Below are 16,486 nucleotides of genomic sequence, written 5' to 3' on the forward strand. Positions count from 1 at the left end.
TACACTACTCACCAATACACTACCCACCAGTACAGTACTCATCAGTACACTACCCATTAGTACACTACCCACCAGTACACTACCCACCAGTACACTACCCACCAGTACACTACCCACAAGTACACTACCCACCAGTACACTACTCACCAGTACACTACCCACCAGTACACTACCCACCAGTACACTACTCACCAGTACACTACCCATTAGTACACTACCCACCATTACACTACCCACCAGTACACTACCCACCAGTACACTACTCACCAGTACACTACTCACCAGTACACTACCCGCCAGTACACTACCCATCAGTACACTACCCACCAGTACAGCACCCACCAGTACACTACTCAACAGTACACTACCCACCAGTACACGACCCACCAGTACACTACTCACCAGTACACTACCCATTAGTACACTACCCACCAGTACACTACCCACCTGTACGCTACCCACCAGTACACTACCAACCAGTACTCTACCCACCAGTACACATCCCAGTAGTACACTACCCACCAGTACACTACCCACAAGTACACTACCCACCAGTACACTACTCACCAGTACACTACTCACCAGTACACTACCCATTAGTACACTACCCACCAGTACACTACCCACCAGTACGCTACCCACCAGTACACTACCAACCAGTACTCTACCCACCAGTACACTACCCACCAGTACACTACCCACCAGTACACTACCCACAAGTACACTACCCACCAGTACACTACTCACCAGTACACTACTCACCAGTACACTACCCACCAGTACACTACTCATCAGTACACTACCCATTAGCACACTACCCACCAGTACACTACCCACCAGTACAGTGCTCACCAGTACACTACTCACCAGTACACTACCCACCAGTACACTACTCACCAGTACACTACCCACCAGTACACTACTCATCAGTACACTACCCACCAGTACACTACCCACCAGTACACTAATCACCAGTACACTACCCACCAGTACACTACCCACCAGTCCACTACCCACCAGTACACTACTCATCAGTACACTACCCACCAGTACACTACTCACCAGTACACTACCCACCAGTACACTACCCACCAGTACACTACCTACCAGTACACTACTCATCAGTACACTACCCACCAGTACACTACCCAAAAGTACACTACCCACCAGTACACTACTCACCAGTACACTACCAACCAGTACACTACCCACCAGTACACTACCCACCAGTACATTACCCACCAGTACACTACCCACCAGTACACACCAGTACACTACCCACCAGTACACTACCCACCAGTACATTACCCACCAGTACACTACCCACCAGTACTCACCAGTACACTACCCACCAGTACACTACTCACCAGTACACTACCCACCAGTACACTACCCACAAGTACACTACCCACCAGTACACTACTCATCAGTACACTACCCACCAGTACACTACTCACCAGTACACTACCCACCAGTACACTACCCACCAGTACACTACCCACAAGTACACTACCCACCAGTACACTACTCATCAGTACACTACCCACCAGTACACTACTCACCAGTACACTACCCACCAGTACCCTACCCACCAGTACACTACCAACCAGTACTCTACTCACCAGTACACTACCCACCAGTACACTACCCACCAGTACACTACCCACAAGTACACTACTCACCAGTACACTACCCACCAGTACACTACTCATCAGTACACTACCCATTAGCACACTACCCACCAGTACACTACCCACCAGTACAGTGCTCACCAGTACACTACTCACCAGTACACTACCCACCAGTACACTACTCACCAGTACACTACCCACCAGTACACTACTCATCAGTACACTACCCACCAGTACACTACCCACCAGTACACTACTCACCAGTACACTACCCACCAGTACACTACCCACCAGTACACTACCCACCAGTACACTACTCATCAGTACACTACCCACCAGTACACTACTCACCAGTACACTACCCACCAGTACACTACCCACCAGTACACTACCAACCAGTACTCTACTCACCAGTACACTACCCACCAGTACACTACCCACCAGTACACTACCCACAAGTACACTACCCACCAGTACACTACTCACCAGTACACTACTCACCAGTACACTACCCACCAGTACAGTACTCATCAGTACACTACCCATTAGTACACTACCCACCAGTACACTACCCACCAGTACACTACCCACCAGTACACTACCCACAAGTACACTACCCACCAGTACACTACTCACCAGTACACTACCCACCAGTACACTACTCACCAGTACACTACCCACCAGTACACTACCCACAAGTACACTACCCACCAGTACACTACTCATCAGTACACTACCCACCAGTACACTACTCACCAGTACACTACCCACCAGTACACTACCCACCAGTACATTACCCACCAGTACACTACCCACCAGTACACTACCCACCAGTACACACCAGTACACTACTCACCAGTACACTACTCACCAGTACACTACCCACCAGTACACTACCCACCAGTACACTACTCACCAGTACACTACCCACCAGTACACTACCCACCAGTACATTACCCACCAGTACACTACCCACCAGTACACACCAGTACACTACTCACCAGTACACTACTCACCAGTACACTACCCACCAGTACACTACTCACCAGTACACTACCCACCAGTACACTACCCACCAGTACATTACCCACCAGTACACTACCCACCAGTACACACCAGTACACTACCCACCAGTACACTACTCACCAGTACACTACTCACCAGTACACTACCCACCAGTACACTACCCACCATCAACGATCACTATACACTGTTTACAGGTGTCATCACCATCCATCAATACACTTTCCCACCACCCGCGGTCACTGTCCACTGTGATTACAGGTGTTATTTACACCTGGCTGGGGAGAGGAGTGATATTAAACAAATTACATGGAAATCCAATTAAGGTAACGTCAATGCAGGCAGGGGCGGTGCTGGACCCACTTCACTGTTGTTATTTCCCCGCTGAACTACCTGTAGGGACGAAATATTTCCACAATAAACCGTCTTTTGCAATATGGCTTTCAGTATATTATCATAATAAATAATGAAGCGCTAAACCTACAAGCGTTATACAGCGCAGAGCTTTCAGTATAAGATTATTTACAATATCTTTGTTAATAAAGTATAAAGCATTTATGAAGCTAAATTAGTATGGAGAGCATCTGATGTATATTATGTAGGATACTTAGTTTCTGTCGTCTACTTTGTTTACATTTTATAATTATAATAATATTCATAGGTAGGGGTTATAAAATCGGATTATTTTTTGGCTAGGTTGTGCTATGGAGACCAGGGAATCTTGTTAAAGATAATTAGTGACTGTAGATTAATTTTTTAATGAGTATTTGGGGTTTTAAATAAGAGATTTGTAAGTTTTGGCAGGGAAAGTAACATTGGTTTTCTTTGCTGATTTTTGAAAGTGGTAGTTGTTTTCATAGAATAATTATATACTAGTAGGACTCTCTGATGCTCATCGTATGGTGGTCAGTAAAATTCTGATTATTATAATGTAGGGTTAGAGGTTTATTTAGGATATTTGTAATGTGGGTATTAATTTGCTGGAACCAATTTTTTTTATTGCTTCTTACATGATTAGTTTACATTAATATTTACTAAAGATGACAAAAATATTCTTGATATTTTATTGATGGTTAGGGAGAGATTAATTATCTGGTTTGCTGTTATTTGTAAATTTTTGTATAGGGTAGGATGTTTGGGAGGAGGTTATAAGTACAGCAGATCATTATTTTGAGCAGTGTGCCTTCAGGCATCGTAGTGGAAGGGTATCGCTCATTGTGCTCCAGTTTGAATATCATTTGGATGACGTTAACAGTGTGGGTATTAGCCCTGAAGGTGTGTGAGAGGCAGTTAAACATCAGACAAAGAAAAGGAAGCTGTAGGCTGTCAGATGAGTATGCTGTGATTGCAGTAGTGTAAGGAAGGGGGGGGGGGGGTTAGTTATGTTGTTCCTTGCCTTGGGTGATTATAATTTGCTAGTAAGTATATGGTCTACTAGTGCAATTATTAGACCATTTTTATTATTATTATTATAATAAAAAAGAAGCGCTAAACCACATGGACTATACAGCATTATATTTCTAAAAAAAGTTAATTTAATGTCGCGAATAACTTATAATGTAGTGTCTCTGTGGGATTATAATTTAAGAAATTTTGACTTGGGTTTTCATTTCTCAGGTATTATGGCAAATTATTATTGTTAACGAAATTTCAGATTGACATTATTCATGACTTTACATTTATATTTATCAGTTCACTGTTTCTTTATGACACTGTTTTAGGACATATGGTGCCATATATCTTTTCTCAAACGTTTATGTATTACATTTAATGATATATTTCTTAGAAGCATTTGTAGCAATTTGTTCGTTCTTCCTTTTCTCAAAAGTTCATTCATTAGAATTTGGTGACAGCGGCCATTCATTATTTATATATATTATTTATGTTCCCCTTAACTGACACCAGTTAGTTGCTGCAATGTTTTATATTCTTTCATTCTTTCTATTCCGTTTCACAAACCATCATGATATTCTAAGGACGAAATATTTCCCCGCTAAACCACACCTAGGGACGAAATATTTCTCTGTAAACCACTTCTAGGGACGAAATATTTCCCCATAAAATACCTCTAGGTACGATATATTTCCCCATAAACTACCTCTAGGTACGAAATATTTCCCAATAAACCAGCTCTAGGGACGAATATTTACCAGCTGAACCACCTTTAGGGGACAATATTTCCCCGTATATTTGAAAGTGTCAGAAGGAATCTGGGGTGCTATTGAAATAAATTGAAATATTTGGTTCAGTATACTTATAAATCTCAGAATCGACGTTATAGTGTTCAAAAGCACAAGTTTTTCCCATTTTTTTTTTTTTACCAAACTCGGATATCAGAACTGCGTTAAAAGACAAAATAGCGAATTTCTATTTCCCGCGTAAACCACACGTGGGGCATTATATTTCCCCACTAAACCACTTCGGACAAACATTCCGTTTTTACTGGTTAACATGCACAGGTTTACGATCACTAGTCTATGCTATAAATGCTCAAGATATGGCTAAACTTTTATAGCAGAGTAGACTAAGGCATCTCAACTGGAGAGTGCCATTCTCTCATGGCATTGACACTCCCTGGCTGCGTGGCATTCTGAAGGTAACAGGAGTACAAGATGCTGGTAGCTGGCGCCTCTGTCCTCTTGACGAGCACTCAAAAGAGAATATATATATATATATATATATATATATATATATATATATATATATATATATATATATATATATATATATATATATATATATATATATATATATATATATATATATATATATATATATAGAGAGAGAGAGAGAGACCTCAGTGGAAACATGCAGACCCCATCAACTTCCTAATGGAAAATATTGACTCCCTTCTGCTACAACACAACTGTCAACATATTATAATTGTTGGTGACCTCAACCAGCACCTTATACAGAGGGACTTTGATGACCTTCTTGCAGTGTTTGACATGAGAAACTTTGTTGATTTCCCTACTCATATCTCTGACTCCTCCCTTGACCCAGTAGTGAGTGATCTGGCAGAAGGCATAGTCACTTGTCAACCCCTCGGCTACGTTGGATCGTCTGACCACAAGGCTGTTTTTACGACACTTAAGATCCCAACAGAACGAGGTGAGGAGTCCACACGCACAACCTGGCTATGGGAAAGAGGTAATTGGCCAGCCCTTCGCTTTGAGCTCGCCACCACCGATTGGAATGCTCTTCTCCAAGGGGATGTTGACAACCAAGTGAAAGCCTTCACTGGACACATCCTTAATCTACAACAAGAACACATTCCTCACCGGCAATACCTGGAGTTTACCTGGAGAGAGTTCCGGGGGTCAACGCCCCCGCGGCCCGGTCTGAGACCAGGCCTCCTGGTGGATCAGAGCCTGATCAACCAGGCTGTTGCTGCTGGCTGCACGCAAACCAACATACGAGCCACAGCCCGGCTGATCCGGAACTGACTTTAGGTGCTTGTCCAGTGCCAGCTTGAAGACTGCCAGGGGTCTGTTAGTAATCCCCCTTATGTGTGCTGGGAGGCAGTTGAACAGTCTCGGGCCCCTGACACTTATTGTATGGTCTCTTAACGTGCTAGTGACACCCCTGCTTTTCATTGGGGGGATGGTGCATCGTCTGCCAAGTCTTTTGCTTTCGTAGTGAGTGATTTTCGTGTGCAAGTTCGGTACTAGTCCCTCTAGGATTTTCCAGGTGTATATAATCATGTATCTCTCCCTCCTGCGTTCCAGGGAATACAGGTTTAGGAACCTCAAGCGCTCCCAATAATTGAGGTGTTTTATCTCCGTTATGCGCGCCGTGAAAGTTCTCTGTACATTTTCTAGGTCGGCAATTTCACCTGCCTTGAAAGGTGCTGTTAGTGTGCAGCAATATTCCAGCCTAGATAGAACAAGTGACCTGAAGAGTGTCATCATGGGCTTGGCCTCCCTAGTTTTGAAGGTTCTCATTATCCATCCTGTCATTTTTCTAGCAGATGCGATTGATACAATGTTATGGTCCTTGAAGGTGAGATCCTCCGACATGATCACTCCCAGGTCTTTGACGTTGGTGTTTCGCTCTATTTTGTGGCCAGAATTTGTTTTGTACTCTGATGAAGATTTAATTTCCTCATGTTTACCATATCTGAGTAATTGAAATTTCTCATCGTTGAACTTCATATTGTTTTCTGCAATATGTGACAAAGCCTACAGATCAGCCTTGGTTTGGCTTTCGTTGTAGAGAGGCTGCTACTGCTAAGTACAAAGCACGGCGAAGGTATAAGAGACATCCTACCACCTATAACAGGAACTTGCACACGCAAGCCTGTAGGCATATGGGTGACGTTCAAAAGTGGGCCATTGCTAAATGGGAGGTGGACACTAAAAGAAAGCTAGCATCAGGTAGGGTAGGCTCCAAAACCTGGTGGTCCCTGGTCAAGGACAGACAAGGTTATCTGCCTGATGAGCTCATTCCACCTCTAAATCGACAGGATGGGACCACCTCTACTAGTAGTCAAGAGAAGGCGGACCTCTTTGCTGAACACTTTGCTACCAAAATGCAAGTTCCTGATCCAGCAAGGGACCCTCCTTGGCTAGCTGCAAGAACTGTGTCAAAACTGTCAGTGGTGACAATAAGGCAGGAGGAGGTGCATTTCCTTCTTAAATCGCTTGACCAAGAAAAGGCTGTGGGCCCAGACAAGTTGAGCCCAAGATTGTTGAGAAGATGTGCAGACCAGCTAGCAGCACCTCTAACTCGCATCTTTCAGCACTGCCTAGTACAGTGTAAATGGCCCTCTCTATGGAAAGAGGCAAATGTAGTCCCTGTTCACAAAAAGAAGAGCAGAGCAGAAATCAGCAACTACAGACCAGTGTCACTCCTGTCAATCACTGGTAAGATCCTTGAGACAATAATCTCAAGACAAATGACAAGAGTTTTTTGACTATCACTCACTACTTTGTGATCGTCAATATGGCTTCAGGAAAGGTTACTCTGCTGCTGATCTGTTGTTAAACCTCTCCACTAAGTGGCACCAGTCATTGGATGAATCCAAAGTCAGCTGTGTGGTAGCACTGGACATTGCTGGCGCTTTCGACCGGGTGTGGCACCAGGGCCTCTTAGCAAAACTTCAAGCACTGGGAATTGCAGGCTCTACGCTATGTCTCCTCAGTGATTACCTTCATGGTAGATCTCTAAGTGTAGTTCTCAATGGAACGGAATCAGCAAGACATCCTATTGGGGCAAGTGTTCCACGAGGAAGCGTGCTGGGTCCATTGTTATGGAATGTCTACTTCAACGACCTTCTTCATCTCATCCCAGAATCAAATGCATATGCAGACGACTGTACACTGACATTCACTTATCCAGGAGAAGAAATGCCAGCTGCTCTAAGCTACATCAATCACCAGCTGAGAACTATATCAGCTTGGGGAAATAGATGGCAAGTAACATTTGCACCTGAGAAAACGCAGATGATGATCGTCTCTAGGCACCATGATGGTAATGCTGGTGCAGTAGTAAGGATGAATGGGAGGGTGTTGGCACCTGGAGAAGAAGTTGATATCCTTGGGGTGAAATTTGACTCCAAACTAACCATGAAGAACCATGTTGTAAATCTTGCAAACAAGGCAGCCAGGAAGCTTACAGCACTTCGCCGTATCTCGCATCTGCTTGACAGTAGGGGTTGCAAGATCCTGTACGAGGCGCAAGTACGCTCACACCTTGAGTATGCTCCACTTTCTTGGTTTGCCTGCCCGCCCTCTCATCTGCGACTGCTTGACAGAGTAGAGAACAGAGCAAGACGTCTCATCTCTCTCCTGGACCCATCCTGGATAGATCTGTCATTTCAGCAGAGCCTTCAACATAGGAGGGATGTGGGTGGCCTTACTGTTATGTACAAGGCCAATATTGTCAAAATACCACACTTGGATCCACTTCGAGGACAGCGTGAAATAAGCTTTTATGCCACAAGACGGGCAGAAAGCAGCAACTTCACTCTGGCTGTACCCTTCTCCAGAACATCACTCCATCTGAGATCATACATACCCAGGATGACTCGAGTATGGAACACATTCGTACAGCATAATGATGTCAGCGAGATAAAGTCAGTTGATCAAATGAAAATGCTGGCCCACAGATGGCTCCAACTTCATCCTGTTCCCTACTTGCATGTCTCTTAACAATAAAAATGCTTTCAAATGAGCTGATTTAGGTAACAGCCCTTAGCTTGCCAATAAAGTTAGGAATCCTTAACCTGTAAATAGCGAGAGAGAGAGAGAGAGAGAGAGAGAGAGAGAGAGAGGGGGGGCGGGGTGCATGTTGACGCTCAGGAATTCTTGACACGGCTTACGACACACGACTGAGGATTTTACAGGTCATTGACTACCTTTGCTCCCCCTGCGCCGGCACTTATCAATCACTCACAATATATATATATATATACTTATATATATATATATATATATATATATATATATATATATATATATATATATATATATATATATATATATATATATATATATATATAATATATATAGCGTCAGTGTCATTGCTCACTATATACACGAATTCGGAGTAAATGTATATGCATCGAGAGTTAAACACGTTTAAGTGTGTATATACATCGAGAGGTGAACATGTTTCAGTGTATATATACCGAGATTTGTGTATCTCTCAGTGGGTATACACCGAGAGATTATGTTTGCAAGTGCATATGCACCATTAGATGGGTATCGTTTAGGGTATATACAATAGTTCTGTCAGTATATGTATATATACACCGAGAGGGGGGCATCTCTTAGTATATTGGCGCCGAACGGTGTACTTTTTTCAGCATATAAACAAAAGATAGCAAGGAAATTCAACAAAGACAGTAATGAAGCCAATAAATGCAACAAATAAACCAAAACAACAAAACTAACACAAAGACAACATAGAGCAGTGAGTCACAGCAAGGAAACCGAGAAAGCCACCATCCATACAAACAAAATGCATCGCTAGGAAACGTTTCGCTCACTTGGATCTCTGTCAACCCAATACAAAGACTGAGCAGAATACATATAGCTGGGATAAGGTCAAATGTGGAGTAGATGGTCCTAGTCAGGAGAGAGATGTCACGAAATGAGGTCACCTAATTGACGTGTTTTGAAAGGGTAATTATAATTTAGCCAAGTTTCCGGACATGTTCTGAACAACTGTATTTAAGGTGGCAATCTACAGTTATGATTTGAGTAAAAATGTAACAGATCGTCTTGATTTGTTACACTTTTACTCACAGTCTTGAGTAGTTACACTTTTACTCACATAGTCTTGATTAGTTATGCATTTACTCATCACTTTTATTTTGTTGATCGACTTACGATAAACTTGAACATGTAAGCTTGTTTCCTGATCTGTAAAATAGTACATTCAGGAAGGGGAGCGTGTCATCGTGTTCCTCCATGGTAAATCTGATAGAATATTCCACGTTGTTGAGCCTGGAGAGAAGGGCCACTTGGTCGAGCCTCCTGGGTACAGCGATCAGATTATTATTGTAATAATCAAGGGGGAAGAGCTATACCCGTAGGATTATACAGCGCCTGGGGGGGGGGGATGTGGAAAGTATTCAGTCTTAATTCAGGGAACTGGAGCACAGATCCAATACCCTACATCAAGAGCCCCTCACCAGCATCAGGGAACCTTACTCAGGTGACAGTGATCGAACGTCATCCACATGGTGTAACTGACACAAAGCTTTCTGCCTCTAGCTGATCCATTTTTACAAAATATGACATCAGTTAAGTGAAGATATCACCAGAGAATACTAGGTCAACTTATTGATCCCCCTTTATTATCTAGACTCTGGTCAGAGTGTATTCTAGTCCAGTTATCCCGTAAAATTAGGTTGCTTCTCATTAACGCTTTTGGATTGTAACTGAATAAATGCAAACCAACTAAATGAAAGTTGAGATCTTTAATAACAAAGGTGTTCAGGTGGTAATATTTACAGTTAATGTAAACTGAATAATTAAGGAAATAAGCTTTTACACAGATCATGGAGTAGAACTTATTAAACGTATGTATCATACTTATTCTGTACTTTATGTATATACATTAGGACCCCACTTATATGGCAGGTTAGGTTCCAGGCTACCGCCGTAAAGTGGAACGCCCTTTTTATCCACTTATAAATACCACTAACGTATATTAAGTTAGCAATAGAACTAAGCATTAAAAAACAATTAAAAGGTAAAATACACATTTAGTGCAATCATTAGTTACCTTAAAATATTTGTAGTCTTAATGTAAGGTGAGATGAGTAGTATTTATTGTAAGAAATCAAGTGTGGTATGTATGGTAGCCACCCAGGCTACCATACCTACAGTACCAGGCCACCTCACCTACACATAATATTCTATGACATTTAAAGCGTCCCAGAGTGATATGCATATACAGTTCACTCATTACTTACCTTAAAATATTTATAGTCTTAATGTAGGGTCAGAGGGGAGTAAACGAGATAAAATGAATAAATGAGAGAGAGAGCATGTATAGTACTATGGGCACTTCAGATAATATGCAGTACACTGTAATACTCTTATAAATATATACTATCTGGTACGTTGTTATGATGAGGTGTGCTCATAAGTACAAGCGTATAGTAGGTGTGTAAGTGTATGTGTGATGAATGGTTTTGAAAGCCGACAAGTTAAAGAATTGAGACACTTATGCAACACATGGAAATCTTTATTGAAGAAACGTTTCGCCACACAGTGGCTTCATCAGTCCAATACAAAGTAGAAATGGGTAAGGAGAGAAGTAGTTTGAGGTAATCAGTCCCTCGACCTGGAATCGATGTGTTCAGTCCATCACTCTTGTAGGAAGTGCAACTTCGACTCAGATGAGTGGAAGCAGGAGGAGGCGGGATCACAGTGGGACCTGCCACTAGTGTAAGTAGGTCATCGTCCAAAGGTTGGACAAGCGTTGAAGTCTTTGTACCAAGATCCCATGATGTTGCAGTGTCTGACATGTCGAAGTAATCAGTCCATCAATCTTGAAAAGATTTTCAAGATTGATGGACTGATTACATCGACTGAAGGCTGAGGGACTGATTACCTCAAACTCTTGTTCTTCACCGTTCTCCTTTGTATGTACTGATGATGCCACTGTGTGGCGAAACGTTTCCTCATTAAAGATACCCAAGTGCTGCACATGTGTCTAATTTATCAACTTGTCAGTTTTTTGAACCATTCATCTACAGGTCTAGGGTTGCTGGGAATAAGATGAAATTTTTTGCCTCTTCAGTCCAGTTAAGAATCTGTCGGAAACTAGTAAGTAATGAACTGGTGAATTACTCTACTTTGTAGTTAAGGGTACGTAGGTGTTTTGGTCAAAGGGAAGATTCTGTTCAGGACTACTTCTCCTCCTCCCTTGTCTGCAGGTGTAATCACCATACTGTCTGCTTTGGCCAGGTCATTCAAAGCAGTGATGTGACGCCGGGCGACAACAGAAAGGGAGGATCAGTCATGGTAGCAACGGTGAGTCCCCGAATGAAACATTTCTGGAACTCACTGTTGCCCACAGCTGTAGTTTATAATGCCAAGACTAATGTTCATGTTTGAGTTCCCATACTACGGTGATGAAATATAAAAACCATGCTAAAAGCTTTTAACTCCTAAAGGGTGTTGATAATGTGAGCTCTTCCCATACTTATCGGTATTTGATACTATCTCTGACCGAAGACAGGGAAACCAAGAAAGGTAACAATAAACCAACCAAGGAAATCAACAAGGACAACAAATACAAGGAAACATAAGTACATACCTCCTCAACATGGCAAGACGAGAGTATTTCTTTCTCATTAATCAAGTAATGATAGGGTGAAGTAAAATGAGGCTTTTAAGCAAATGAGTCTTCCCTTCTCTCCCTCCCCTCTTATTCCCTCCCTTCCCCTCCCCTCTTATTCCTTCCCTTCCCCTCCCCTCTTATTCCATCCCTTCCCCTCCCCTCTTATTTCCTCCCTTCCCCTCCCCTCTTATTTCCTCCCTTCCCCTCCCCTCTTATTCCCTTCCTTCCCCTCCCCTCTTATTACCTACCTTCCCCTCCCCGCTTATTCCCTTCCTTCCCCTCCCCTCTTATTCCCTTCCTTCCCCTCCCTCATTCCCTTCCTTCCCCTCCCCTCTTATTCCCTTCCTTCCCCTCCCCTCTTATTCCCTTCCTTCCCCTCCCCTCTTATTCCCTTCCTTCCTCTCCCCTCTTATTCCCTTCCTTTCCCTCCCTCGTTTTTCTCTTTCTTCTGTGCTACCCCTTTTCTCGTTTCTTTCCCCTCCATCGTCTACCCCTGAATCTTTCTCCTATCTTCCTACGTACACGAGCAATCCTTTCCCCTACCTTCCAAACCCCTTTTCTACCCCACTCTTCCCTTCCCCCTCCCCAATCTTGCACCCCAATCCAGAGATTAATAAAATGTTGTCTGGTAACGAGGCGGAATATTTCATCTCGGGCAAGGCAGCCCAGTACCTTCCGACACATAAGATCCACATTCTCGAGGAAAACACCAGGAAAACCAATCTAATCTCACTCTCTTTTGATACCATGTTGTTGCCCCCAAAAGATCTCGGGGAATGAGATGAGGCGGTGGTGGTCGAAAGTCTTAAATGAACGTGCCTGTTAACACCCTTAGCTACGTAACCAGCTGCCGGAGGTGATTACCTGGCCAGAAATTTATTCTAAATTGTGGCTCTCACTCTTGATGGAATACATAAACAATAGTATATATATATATATATATATATATATATATATATATATATATATATATATATATATATATATATATATATATAAATAAAGGTAGTTGGTTGGTAGACAGCAACCACCCAGGGAAGTACTACCGTCCTGCCAGATGACTGTGAAACAGAAACCTGTAACTGTTTTGCATGATGATAGGATTGCTGGTTTCTTTTTCTGTCTCATAAACACACTAGATAACAGGGATATCTTGCTACTCCTACCTACACTTTGGTCACACTTCACAGACACGTACATGCATATATATATACATACATCTAGGTTTTTCTCCTTTTTCTAAATAGCTCTTGTTCTTCTTTATTTCTTCTATTGTCCATGGGGAAGTGGAAAAGAATCTTTCCTCCGTAAGTCATGCGTGTCGTATGAGGCGACTAAAATGCCGGGAGCAATGGGCTAGTAACCCCTTCTCCTGTAGACATTTACTAAAAAAGAGAAGAAAAACTTTATAAAACTGGGATGCTTGATTGTACGTGGATGTAGTGCGGATGACAAGAAACAGATGATTGCTGATGTTATGAATGAAAAGAAGTTGGATGTCCTGGCCCTAAGCGAAACAAAGCTGAAGGGGTTAGTTAGGTGAGACACATATGCAACAGTTAGGTATCTTTATTGTGAAACGTTTCGCCTACACAGTAGGCTTCTTCAGTCAAGTACAGAAAAGTTGATAGAAGCAGAAGATACTTGAAGACGATGTAATCAGTCCATCACCCTTAAAGTTTTGAGGTGGTCAGTCCCTCCAGACTGAGGGACTGACCACCTCAAAACTTTAAGGGTGATGGACTGATTACATCGTCTTCAAGTATCTTCTGCTTCTATCAACTTTTCTGTACTTGACTGAAGAAGCCTACTGTGTAGGCGAAACGTTTCACAATAAAGATACCTAACTGTTGCATATGTGTCTCACCTAACAACCTGTCGGTATTTTATACCATTTTAATGTTCAATCTGAAGGGGGTAGGGGAGTTTCGGTGGGGGGAAATAAATGGGATTAAATCTGGAGTATCTGAGAGAGTTAGAGCAAAGGAAGGGGTAGCAGTAATGTTGAAGGATCAGTTATGGAAGGAGAAAAGAGAATATGAATGTGTAAATTCAAGAATTATGTGGATTAAAGTAAAGGTTGGATGCGAAAAGTGGGTCATAATAAGCGTGTATGCACCTGGAGAAGAGAGGAAGGTAGAGGAGAGAGAGAGATTTTGGGAGATGTTAAGTGAATGTATAGGAGCCTTTAAACCAAGTGAGAGAGTAATTGTGGTAGGGGATCTGAATGCTAAAGTAGGAGAAACTTTTAGAGAGGGTGTGGTAGGTAAGTTTGGGGTGCCAGGTGTAAATGATAATGGGAGCCCTTTGATTGAACTTTGTATAGAAAGGGGTTTAGTTATAGGTAATACATATTTTAAGAAAAAGAGGATAAGTATACAAGATATGATGTAGGGCGAAATGAGAGTAGTTTGTTGGATTATGTATTGGTAGATAAAAGACTGTTGAGTAGACTTCAGTATGTACATGTTTATAGAGGGGCCACAGATATGTCAGATCACTTTCTAGTTGTAGCTACACTGAGAGTAAAAGGTAGATGGGATACAAGGAGAATAGAAGCATCAGGGAAGAGAGAGGTGAAGGTTTATAAACTAAAAGAGGAGGCAGTTAGGGTAAGATATAAACAGCTATTGGAGGATAGATGGGCTAATGAAAGCATAGGCAATGGGGTCGAAGAGGTATGGGGTAGGTTTAAAAATGTAGTGTTAGAGTGTTCAGCAGAAGTTTGTGGTTACAGGAAAGTGGGTGCGGGAGGGAAGAGGAGCGATTGGTGGAATGATGATGTAAAGAGAGTAGTTAGGGAGAAAAAGTTAGCATATGAGAAGTTTTTACAAAGTAGAAGTGATGCAAGGAGAGAAGAGTATATGGAGAAAAAGAGAGAGGTTAAGAGAGTGGTGAAGCAATGTAAAAAGAGAGCAAATGAGAGAGTGGGTGAGATGTTATCAACAAATTTTGTTGAAAATAAGAAAAAGTTTTGGAGTGAGATTAACAAGTTAAGGAAGCCTAGAGAACAAATGGATTTGTCAGTTAAAAATAGGAGAGGAGAGTTATTAAATGGAGAGTTAGAGGTATTGGGAAGATGGAGGGAATATTTTGAGGAATTGTTAAATGTTGTTGAAGATAGGGAAGCTGTGATTTCGTGTATAGGGCAAGGAGGAATAACATCTTGTAGGAGTGAGGAAGAGCCAGTTGTGAGTGTGGGGGAAGTTCGTGAGGCAGTAGGTATAATGAAAGGGGGTAAGGCAGCCGGGATTGACGGGATAAAGATAGAAATGTTAAAAGCAGGTGGGGATATAGTTTTGGAGTGGTTGGTGCAATTATTTAATAAATGCATGGAAGAGGGTAAGGTACCTAGGGATTGGCAGAGAGCATGCATAGTTCCTTTATATAAAGGCAAAGGGGACAAAAGAGAGTGCAAAAATTATAGGGGGATAAGGCTGTTGAGTATACCTGGTAAAGTGTATGGTAGAGTTATTATTGAAAGAATTAAGAGTAAGGCGGAGAATAGGATAGCAGATGAAAAAAGGAGGCTTTAGGAAAGGTAGGGGGTGTGTGGACCAGGTGTTTACAGTGAAACATATAAGTGAACAGTATTTAGATAAGGCTAAAGAGGTCTTTGTGGCATTTATAGATTTGGAAAAGGCGTATGACAGGGTGGATAGAGGGGCAATGTGGCAGATGTTGCAGGTGTATGGTGTAGGAGGTAGGTTACTGAAAGCAGTGAAGAGTTTTTACGAGGATAGTGAGGCTCAAGTTAGAGTGTGTAGGAAAGAGGGAAATTATTTCCCAGTAAAAGTAGGCCTTAGACAAGGATGTGTGATGTCACCGTTGTTGTTTAATATATTTATAGATGGGGTTGTAAGAGAAGTAAATGCGAGGGTCTTGGCAAGAGGCGTGGAGTTAAAAGATAAAAAATCAAACATAAAGTGGGAGTTGCCACAGTTGCTCTTTGCTGATGACACTGTGCTCTTGGGAGATTCTGAAGAGAAGTTGCAGAGATTGGTGGATGAATTTGGTAGGGCGTGCAAAAG

This window comes from Cherax quadricarinatus, chromosome 33 (assembly GCF_038502225.1).
Source record: "Cherax quadricarinatus isolate ZL_2023a chromosome 33, ASM3850222v1, whole genome shotgun sequence".
NCBI lineage: Eukaryota > Metazoa > Arthropoda > Malacostraca > Decapoda > Parastacidae > Cherax > Cherax quadricarinatus.